Below are 12,055 nucleotides of genomic sequence, written 5' to 3' on the forward strand. Positions count from 1 at the left end.
ATTTTTACAGAAACACTTGGTTTATTTTCTTCAGACAATGTTTATAAAAGTACATAGGAGCCCAAGGGCTAGATCAAGTACAGCAAATGAGCAGCTAGGTTTCCTTTATAGTGAATGAGTTGCATCAGAACGACATTCAGCTCCCCTCACCAAATACACACGCACAATGACACACAGAGAGAACTGTCTAAAATTAGGCAGTTCAGAAATACTGACCATGAAGTATGCCTAGGCAACCCTGAAACCTTAGTTCCCGGCTGAAGGCAAATGCATTTTGCACCCAAGATCCAAAAGCTAGATTCTATCCCTGATGTGAGTTTTCTTGAAAAAAAAAAAAGGGTGGGACATGCTTTTTCCTTTGCAAATAAACCCTTACCCCATAATAGCTTACAGGTTGGAGGAAAAAAGGCTTTAAAGGGACTCACAGCTACATCCAGCATATCCCAGGTGATTGCACTAATCAGGGGACCAGGTTTGATACTGTTACAGTTGTGCAATGGAGCGCTGATATCCAGTGAACCTCAGTGAACAGTGTAAGGAGGCCTTAATTGTGTGTATGATTTTCATTCTGATTAATAAATTAAATTAATTGCTTATGTGGCATCTCTTTTGGAAGTATCCTTTTATCATTTTCCCATAAGCATGCTATGCCTGATAGGGTTTATTGCATTCTCCTCCCTTTAAAAAAAAAAAAAAAAAAGTGATGATAATATGGAATTAAATCTTTAGATGGCCCTGTATGGAGTACAGAGTGTATCTCCATTAGGTGAGTCGGGAGGAGAGGAACAATGTAACACCTGTACTGAGATAATTTGCATGTTTGACCCACTTCTATGAGCAGCAGGTTTAATAGCCAGCCTGCTGCAGGAGAATTGTACAGATGATGAATTAACAATGGCCTGTCAGCATTCTCTGATAATATTATGTTAGATCCCTGCCCTAAATTCACACTGCATGAAGACAAATAACATTGCCACCATATTTTTTATTTTTAATAATCGCTTTGCCACTGTAGGTACAGACTTGTGAACAGAATTTAAACTCTTCTTTTTTCTTTTTTCTTTTTTTTCCCCTAAATAGCTACTGAGAAGAAATTTTGATTTGACCCTGTATGAACTAATTAAATGTCAATAATAATGAAAGCTATGTTTACCAGTTCTAATTTTTTATTGTTTTGCAGTAAATTACTTTGAAAAGAAGAATGACTGCAAAGTGTTAAAGATAATTTGTGTGTGTTTGTCTGTGTGTACACGTGCTCTTTGGCAACATAAGTCAGTTGGAGGGATATGAAAAGCAGAAAAATTACAGTGACAGTGTTAGATAGGATTTAGGTGATGACGTGGCTTTTAACACATATACGGAAGGGTAGGTGGCAACTATACTCTGCATAAATCAAGGAACATGGATTTGGGATGCAAAAAATATTTTGTAAAAATCAAGGCAAGAAAAGATAAGTGGGCACAGGAACATATTAGTGAGTTGCAGAAAGAGGCATTGTTGCACAGTGGATGCTGAAATAAGTGCACAAAAATTTACAAGCAGAGCTCATAGTTCAAGGCACATATCAAAGCTAACAGTGAAAGTTACCTTGGGAAAAAATAAAATCAACACGAGAGAAAAGTAAAGGGAAAACTTTCCTTAGTGGCCAATGGAAAGAGAAGTGGTGGGGGTCCCCAGGTGACCAAGCACCCCAGGGCTCCCCTCCAGCTCCCCCCATAACACTTTCCTGCAGAAAGGACACAGGTTTCACCAGGACCTGCTCAAACTCCTGCTGGTGGTTCCTGCTTATGATGCTTTTATCTCTGACTGGCACATGCTGGCTGGGGCTGGGGCTGCATCCTTACTGACTGCTACACTACAGGGAAGTGTATTATTGGATCTCTAATGTCCCCCAAAGCTTCAGCCAAGGGAAAGGGGGCAAAGATTGAGTGTTTCTGCTGTCTGCCACAGCTGCTTCCTCTGGAACCCACCACAGCCACATTACCAGCTTTGCCAGCACAAGGCCACAAGAACAGCCTGAAAGCAAGACCATGAAATCATGGAGGGGAAAATCCTGTCCCAGGGCCCTGGGAGACCCTGCCCAAGTAGCTGGGGTGATGGGCATCCCCCACTGCTGGGGGAAGGCAGGCTGTACACCTGCAAACAGGAGGGTCTCAGCAGCACAAAGGCTAAGGCATCCAAAGCATTTAGCACTGAGCATCACCATTGTCTGATGAGGCTGTAAAATATGAAAATCCTTTTCTGAGCTGTGAGTCATAAAACAATTTTGTTAGTGCAGCCATTCATCAGCCTCAGCTCTCTAAAATTAGATACTTGGGATCCAAATCAGCAGAACATTTTCTACATGTGCATGGAATTCAGGCAAAGCTTTAGCTGCAAAATTTATTTATTCTTTTCCTTGTCTTTAATTCCATCATAATTTACTGTGCTTGTAAAAGTCTTAGAACATCTTAGAAGACAATGGAAAAATGCAGAAAAACAATCACTATTTTAAGAGCATTCAGTATCCAGCCACGTTAGAACATCTTTTAGCAAAGAGCTTCCATAGTTAATATCATCTTACTTTACACTTTTTAGACATAGTTTCCTATATCACCATTAATATCATAATTTAAAGTATATTACATTTTAATCTATGTGCTCTTCCAGTGTTCTGAAGTAATTAAAGAGCAGTACAATATTTAATCTGGAAGGTGCAAGATGTCCTTTTATTGTCTTTGTAAACAAAGGTAAACAGTTCTATTCTTTATCTAGCTCCAGAGTAATCTTCTGTAAAGAGAAAATAGAAAAATGCCAAACCAAATAAAAAATGCCATGAAATGAAATCCTCCCTCAATTTCATTTACTTGCATTTCATTCACATAAATGCTTCATTCTCAGCCGCTAGCATGCCCACTTGAAACATAGTTCCTTGCTCTGTATTCATCCAAATTACTGCTTTTACATGCTAGCCATTTAAAATCTTTAGAGATTTTGGGTTTGGCAATCTTTGTCCATAAACCAAATTAGGAATATAGGCAAGATAGATGTATATACTAAGAAATGCAGATTAAAACAAGACAATTGCATTTACACAACTGTATAGCAATTTTTCAGATTGTCATTTTTGCTGATATATATATGCGCAATGATATGTGCACATGACTCATAGTTAACACACTGTGTCTTGATGCCAGCTATCTTTTTATGCAGGTTTGAAGGTGACTTTTTAACTTTCCCATGTGCATAACTACCTATAAAAATGTCTATGAGGTTTTCTACATTTATGATAAATTTGACTGCATTTTCAGAAAAGAGAGTTCATTTTTATTGCTGTTGGGTGAGCTAATTTTAAACATGGTCCTACTGCCTTCTAATAAAATTTTGTCTTCTTTTGCTACTACTCTTTCCTGAGCTTCTTTCTGAATTTTCAGGCACCAATAGAATATGTGTTTTTCTCACATTAATTTCTCATTTGAAAGAGGACATGAGAAAATAAAAAAAAGTAGCTTAAAATGGTTTTGTATTTAATACCTGTAGAAGATGGTCAACAAATCTGTAAATGCATACATAAAAATCTAGTTTTCTCTTGTGAATGCAGCAATTAGAAAAAAAGATAAGGAAGGAAAAAATATTTTTCCTAAGGATAACATTTAGTTTAAAACATGAAAGAAAGCACAAAGCAGAAAAAAAAAAGGAAAAAAAAAAGAAGAAAAATAAAAGCCTGTAATGCTACCTAGACTACAGATTCAGCAAGGATTTGGTCACAAAGATTGACAAACTATATTGTCACTGCCAATGGGTATCAAAAGCCTATTTAAAGTAGTAGCACTGAGATTTTCCAAACTGTGCCTTCAGAGTTTTTCCGTGATTTCTGTCTTCAAATTCACACTGCATTTGCAAAGGGGTTGTTGAACAATGCCCTGCTTCTGCACTGTAAGGCAGAACAGCAATGTACTGTGGTGCAATACAGATTTACTGTAAGGCATTATAAAATAATGGGGAACTTATAATGAGATACGTTTATCACTTTGAAATGAAAAATTAACCTACACCACAGGGAGAGAAAATATTAAACTCTTACTATAATATTAAAAAAAAAAAATAAAGAAAATTCAATTGGTCTTGAACTCTTGTCTCTAGCAGTAAGAAGAATCTGTTACACGTTCCATAGTCTACTTTTTTTAACACAGAACCACAAAAAAATCTCAGTTTAATTCCAAATAAGTTGGTATTTCTACACAGCAGAACATAGAGATGGTGGCTAGTGCTCCTGGATATATCAAATAGGAACCAGCTTTGGTTTTTTTCCACCAAAAGCTGCATAGTATGTTACAGATATGCCTGTAAGCTTCTACTTGTTTGGTGAGTTTGCTACAAGATTGACAAATTGACAGCTACTTCACATTACCCACAAAAGCCAAAAGTCAATACCAGAGCTGATATTGTTCATTATCAGCAACAGGGATCACACAAAGTACACCTTCAGCAAATGTGCAGATATCAAATTAGGAATGGTAAAATAAAAGGCAGAGCTTGGCCCAGAAGGACCTTAATAAATCTGAGGACTAAACCAACAGAAAATTCCTGACATTCAACAAGGAGTGTGAAGTCCTACATCCAAGGGTGCAATAACCTCCTGTGTAGGCACAGGCTGTGGGACAGCTAGCTGACCAGCAGCCCTGCTGAAGGACCATAAGCTTAGGGAGTACGGTGGGTGCCTAGTGAGAGATGAACAAATGCTGCACCCTCACCACAATTACTGCAAGCCACATAGTGGGCTATGTTGGAAAAGTTATTATTCCTCTTTACTTGACACTGATGAAGCTGCATCTGAAGTCCTGTGCCTTGTTTTGGGCCCCCGTGTCAAGAGGGGTGTGGAGAAGCTAGAGAAGATCCAACTGAGGTCTCCCAAGAGGACAAGGGCCCTTGCCTTACAAGGAGAGGTCTGGGAGAACAGAACTTGTTTAGTTTGACCAAGAGAGAGTAAAGATGTGATCTCCTAACAAAGACACAACTCTTTGAAGGAGAGTTACAAAGACAAGGGAGCCAAAGTCTCTTGCCAGACAACAAGGACTGATGGGTACAACCTGCATCTTGGAAGGTTTTATTGGATTTTTATCCAATTTTATTGGATTTAGGGAAACTCTTTTTTCCTAGGAGAATGAATAGCTCATCATTTGAACAGGTGAGCCAGGTAGGTCATGGATCTCATCCTTGAAGGTCTTCAAAATTCCTCTAACAATGCCCTGACAGACCTATTCTTCTGACAGCAATAGTTTTGCTTTGAGTAGGAAGCTTGCCCAGATGGCCACCAAACCTCTCTTCCAATTAACTTATCTATGATTCTACGGTCTTGTGTTAACATGGCTATGGAGCTACCTAGTTTAAACTCTAAGCAGGTCTGGTACCACCACCCATTACTGAGATTTCCCCACATTACCATGGTTCATGCTTCCCAATTGTCTTGCCCCATTATGAACCAGGCATTGCCACTGTAGGCTTTGTCTTGGGTTTCACATTTTTCACCTAAGAGAGTTGGTTTTTTCAAAAGGGAAACTAAGGTAAATTTTTTTTCTTTTCCCATGTAAATAAAGAAATGCTGATAGTTTTTTGAAACTACCCACAGTTTGGGGCACAGATATAAAAATTACATAGAATGCATATTGTAAGAGGATTTTTTTTTTAAATATACCCAAACTTAGCCACATTCTTAACTCTTCCCAAACACACAAGTCAGTCACAGAACAGGTTTGGTAAGCTAAAAATTCAGGTGTTATTACCTGCAACAGAACAAGTACCATCTCAAACCTGTAGAAAGCTAACAAGCAGTTGCAGCTCCAGGACTGCTATGGAAAAGACTGGTCAGGATAAAAAAACATTTCAGCTTTGTATACAGGCTACGTTTATATTAAATAAGGCCTAGGCTTGGAGTAGATCCTTCTCTCACAATCATCCATGTGGATTATTCACCCATATCAGGTAACATTCTCTGTGTAATGCTGGCTCTTTGAGCACTGTTTCCAACACCCACTGTGAGATAGATTACTCTAAGCCTGACTCCTGAGATGTAGATCTTAGCATGAAATCCACAAAGAAATGGATAATTCTGATTGAGAGCTGAATTTAAATAGTGTGCAGTAAGTATGGCATAGGGCCACATACTGAACAAGACAAGAAAACATTAAGGAGCATATCTATGCTGTTCACAAAATTAGCTGTGCTGGTTTCTGTGGAAAAGAAGATAATATGCAAGCATATAGCTAAGGAAGTGAATCACAAACACAAGAGACTGAAGTATCACAGACAGTCTTCAAACTGGTATCCTTATTTGAATTTGCAGTCTTAATTAAGGGGGTTTTTTATGTAACAAACCTCTTCCTTTTTCTTATTCTGGCCTGGTTTCCTTGTACATCCCTGCTGCAGATCTTTGGGATGAAAGGATATGAAATTAACAAAAGAAAATCCCCCAGAAACAGGAAATTAGCTTCCAAGAGTTAGACCGTATCCAGCATTATGAAGTTTTCTTAAAGACTGAAACAAGAAGATCCGGAGCATGCCTTCACATTGCAGTCCTGTCCTGGACTGAATTGGTTCCACTTGTTTTTTCTATTTCCTGCGTGAGCAGCGCCTTCCCTTCCTCCCACATTTGTGTATGAATCAGGGTGTCATACATACATTGTTGATGGTGAAATCCACATTTATGAAATTCACAACTACCTTCTATCCCTAACTCCTTACCAGCCTCTCTAGCTTTGACAATATCAACATTGCAGTAGTTAGATCCCTGGTCTCTTGAAAAACAAAAGTGTGAATTTAATGTTTAAAAAGCTTTGTACCCACTGGAAATTCTGCTCTTGGTCTCAGTGAGACTGAGATATCCTCCTGATTAAATAAAACAGGCTGGCATGCTAAATCTAATAACCCTTTCCATAATCAACCCATTATAGTTTTCTAAAAGATCATTTAAGTAGTCACAGAATTTTCAATTCTCTGCATCACATGAGCACACACTGTAAAAAGGTCTTACACTGGTTGTGCAAAGGTGTTTTTAATACTTGTTTATTAAGCCAACATTGTTTATCATGGATATTTACAAAGCATTTCCTTGGCAGAAATTAGTCTACATTGCCATGACACATAAAACAGGTTTCTGTCATGAACCATCCTTGGCCCTCCCTGCACACATTTAATCAGCAGACACACAGATTTAATCTGGCCTGGCTTATAGCCACATAACATTGGAGTAGGGCCCAGAGCTGGAAATGAAACTTTCTGACCGAAGTCAGCTTGAGTGAGAAATCATCGGTTTGTGACTGCTGGCAGACTAATTGGTGTGTGTGGAGCTCCATTATAATTTGTCTACATTGATCCTGCCTACGCTGTGTGAATTTCTAATCTGATAGCTTGGGAATCAATTGCCATCGATTTGGACAACATCCTGGGGTAGCTGCATGGAAGACATTTGTAAATATTTACATAAATAATTATATTTTCTTAATGAATACTAGTCAGGAAAAGTAATCACCACCATCATTTTATACCATTTTCCTTAGCAAGGTACAGAGACAACGGTTCCTTCATCAAAGGAGAAATACTGAGCGTAAGAACATACAGGTACTTAAGACAGAAACAAAGCTGATATTTAGGACTGCTGTTGTGAAAGGGTCTGTAAGGAACTGTGAAAGCTTTAGAGACATGCTGAAAAAGAGAAAGAATGAGGAGGCTTTCAACTGCTCCCAGTGATTTCCAACACATGCCACGTAAAGTCTGCACTGAACCATGAGAGAGAGAGAGAGTGATTTAGAGGCCAGATGTTTTTATGAATGAGCTCGATCATGTCACAGCAGTTGAAAATGCTGAAGATAAAAAAGAGAGGGGAGAAGAAGGAGGAGTACCTGGGAAAGACTGAGGGGAGGGAGGACGTTATAAAAGAAATTTATATTGTCACAAGTTGTAGCAATATTGGAATAAAAAGCAGAAGCAAATTCTTTGACTTTAAATGAAGGGCACATCAAGTGGGAAAGGAAGCAAAGTAATTCATGCAAAAAAGATTGCTAGCATTGTTGGAAATAAGTTGACGCAGGCATGTTCATCTATAGAGCATTTCTGCTTAATTTTCAAAGCAAATCTTACCTACCACTGTAATAATTAATTCAGCTCTGCAGCATCACAATGTCATACAATCATTCAGGCTGGAAGGATACTCACAATGCCTCTTCTGCAACCTTCTCAAAACAGGGTCTACACCAAGTTCAGGTTTCTGGGGGCTTTGTCCAGGCAGGGCTGTAAAACCTGCGAGGACAGGGGTTTTGAAATCTCTCCAGGCAACATGTTCCAATTTTGCATCCTGATCTTTTTTCCTCCTGCTGCGCACCTCAGTAGAAAGCCTGGCTCCATCTCCATAACTTCCATGCAGGTGTTGCAAGGCTGCTGTCAGATTTCCCCAAGGTCATCTCTGCTCCAGGCTGCACAGGCCCAGCTCCCTCATCTTCTCCTATCAGGGCAAGTGCTTCAGCCCCTTAAGCCTGTTGATTCCCTTCACTGAACTTACTTCACTTACTTCCTACACGGAACTTTGGTTTATCTTGGAGTCCCTCCTGGACAGAGCATACCAGAAGCTGTCTGACAAGTGCTGAGTAAAGAACGATCCCCTCCCTATTAGCACAGCCCATTAGGATGCTGTTGGCTGGTGCTGGTGCCAGGGCTCACTGCTGCCTCAAGCTCAGCTCACTTCCCACAAACTTCATGAGAGTTTATTCTGCCTCCTCCTCCTCTTCAGTAATAAAGATCTTATACAGAGCAGGTCCCAGGACAGTGTCCTGAGGTGCTTCACCCGCTTCAGGCATTCAGGTAGAGCACAACACATTGTCTGCTACTGCATGGGCTCAACAACTCAGCCAGATTCTCACCCAGCTGGTAGTCTCCCATCTAGAGAGTGATACATGTTTTACTGCTTGAGTTGTAGATATGAGAATCAATGTTTAATGCACTGTCAGAGAGCACTGGAAGAGCAAGGAGCAGCTCTCCTCTTGCTGAGAACAGGTTGTGGTAAGTGTAAAGACACAACTGGGAGTTGTAGGTTTTGAGGCAAATGTGAGTAAAGTAAACTTCTTTGCTGGTCCTAATCATTTAATGGGAGTTTTGATTGCCTGCAGTTGGCATAAATTGGCCTAAACCAAAGCAACTTAATCTTTTTTAAGTAACTATCAGAAGCTGTCAATCACTTCAGCCCCTCCTTGGGGCTCCTTAGTCATAAAATGGTAAATGGCCAAATATATCTGTTCTTTCATAACTAGTTCCAATATTTTTCATGACAACACTGAAATGCAAATGAATGCAAATGCTATTGCAAGTTCTGTTACATTTGAAAACTAAGTGAATATAACATGGATGGCATTGCACGTCATGGGAGCCACTCTAACTGAACAGGCTGTTAGGGGAAATGTTACTGCATGCAATTGAGATGCTCTGTTGCTGAGCTCTGCCCGAAAATATGACTGCATCTGTCAAGTGGAACTGAGAGAAAGTCCCTGAAGCCAGCACAGACATTTTCTTCCTTCAAACCTTTTGGAAAGACTTGTATTTTGTTTCATATTGTAAGCTATGAGTATAGGAGCCCTATTAAACCAAGTACTACTGTTTTAAATATAATTCAGATAAAAATACACGTCATATAAATACACATTAAGATGACAAATCTCGCAATAAGATATAAATAGCAATGAAATTAATGACTGGAAATTCAAACTGGGAAAATTCAACAGAATTTCACTTTTGCATTAAAATTCTACTGTAGCGCTGCTCTGGACAGATATACTTAAGCTAACTTCATATCATCCAGTTTAATTACAACACTCATACTTCTGTTACAGCTAAAAATATAGAGAACAGACTAATGTTATATTATGAAGTAGATAAGTTACCTTATCAGAGGTAGGAACTATTTAAATCAACTATCCTTTATGTATTAATTTTTGTCTTAATTAATGATCTGCTAAAAATACTGCACAGTTCTTTTATGGTAATGATGCTAATTTGTATTCAAGTGTCCTGTAGTAGAAAATATTCTTTGCTTTTTCATGCAGTTGTAGGAAAGCATGCTAATGAAAACACTGTGAATTTATCTGAACATATGGGAGAAATGACATAACTGCATTTCTCAGGACTATATTTGGTGTGCTGGAAATTACATTATACTTGATTTATTAGTTACATTAAACAGGTGGCCATTAAAATATCAGATCCCCAAATACAGTGTGTTGGCATTGAGGACAGCACAACTACTTTGACCTACCTTAGCCACAGATCTGGCCCATGGTTCAAAAGATAGAATACTCCAGGGATCTCCATTTATTCAAGGTTATGAGTGGAATTCAAATTCACTTTTAGAAGACAAAATCGTTTAGAAGAGGAATGGCTGAATAGAAAGGCCAAGGGGAATAAGAAATTTAACAACCAACCAGATGTGTACAAGCATTTAAAACTTAATAATGCAGACAGTACTCAGTGGGATCTTAAAAATATCAAGAACCAATAATTCAGTGTTCAAAACTATCATCTCAGTGCTTAGCCATAGTGTGAGCTATTTCCTTATTTAAATTTGGTCATTGAGATGAACTGCATATAATTGAATCAGTTGCTTACATCAATATATTGAACCTTTAGAAAAGTATTGGAGTGCTCAAGCTACTGTAAACATGTGTCAGGGAAAAAAATTATAGTAAAGCAGACATAGCCACTGGCAAAATAATGGTACCACATCAGTGACACAATTGGGAAAAAGAATTCCCTTAGAAATTGATGAGTCTTGTTTCCTTTTCAGTGGTCGCTCAAAGTACTGCTTTTTTGGGGTTGGGTTGTTGGGTTTTTTTAAAATATGTTATTATCCTTGATATGTGTTTGCTATTGTACATAGATCTAAGACAACAGAAATCTGACTGTAAACTTAGGAGCAAAAAAGGCACATCAATTATTTATTAGGAATAGATTACGCCTAGCTCATTTTTACCATTATGGTTTGGGTTTTTTTATTGACACAAGCACTTCATCAGTGATAAACAGTTTTGTGAAATAACTTCCAGGAGATACCAGAACTGACAACTTCTGCTACCAAATGTGAATCTTAATGAAGTTTACGATGATGCAGCCCACTGCTATTCCAGCGTCTGACTGGAAGTGGCACATTTTACGTTTGCTGCTCAGCTCTGTCCTGTAAAACACTGCAGGGAAGGAGGGGGCTGCAGGAGACTGCAGCTAGGCTCAGAAAGCAAAAAGCAGAGGGCAGAAAACCGAGCTGACCTCTTAGCTTTTAAATTAGAGGCTTGGTTAAAGTGCTTGGCAGGCGCCCCCACGGTTTGTCCCTCCTCTTGGCACTCAGCCTGCCTGTCCCCCTGGCAGGCAGAGAGCTCCAGGGGCAGCAAAGACAAGACCCAGTCCTGCCCTCTTCAGTGAAAAGTGCTCACCGGCTGACCAAAGCTCGCTACTCCAGTCTCTTCTCTTGGCCCTGCAGCTTTTTCGGACCAGATTCCCTCGCATTGCCCAGCCATGTGACTCAGCCTGGGGGTCATGCTGTTATTTGATGCTTTTGCTTAGGGCATCATTGTAGCAGAGGTAGCCTCTCACTGCTTGTCAGCCATACTACCAAACTCCTACTTAGACTATCTGGTTTTAGGCCATCGTATCACTGCTTTTAACCTCTTCTGTCCCCATGTGACAGATTAGAGCCAGAGGAGGCACATGCCTGAGCATCTTTCTCAAAGCAGTGCACAGAAGTACGGTTGGACTCTGTTTCTGGTTCCCTGTGTCCATGAAGGTAAAATGGGTTGGGATCAAAGATGCACACACTCTTCTGCAACTGCCCCTGCTCTGCTTCTTCCAGTATCACCCAGAAAAATCCCTGAGCAAATAATTTAAGAGCTGTGACTGACAATTCATAGAAAAGTAGGGGAAAAACATATCTGGACAACAGGTATAAGCTGATGATAAACTCAAATGGTATTTTAACAGAGAATTCATTTTAATGTGAGGCTGCTTATACAGTGTTTTCTCTTTCTCTGCATCTCTTCCCTCGTTT

Source organism: Falco biarmicus, chromosome 6, assembly GCF_023638135.1.
Source record: "Falco biarmicus isolate bFalBia1 chromosome 6, bFalBia1.pri, whole genome shotgun sequence".
In the NCBI taxonomy this organism is placed as follows: Eukaryota; Metazoa; Chordata; class Aves; order Falconiformes; family Falconidae; genus Falco; species Falco biarmicus.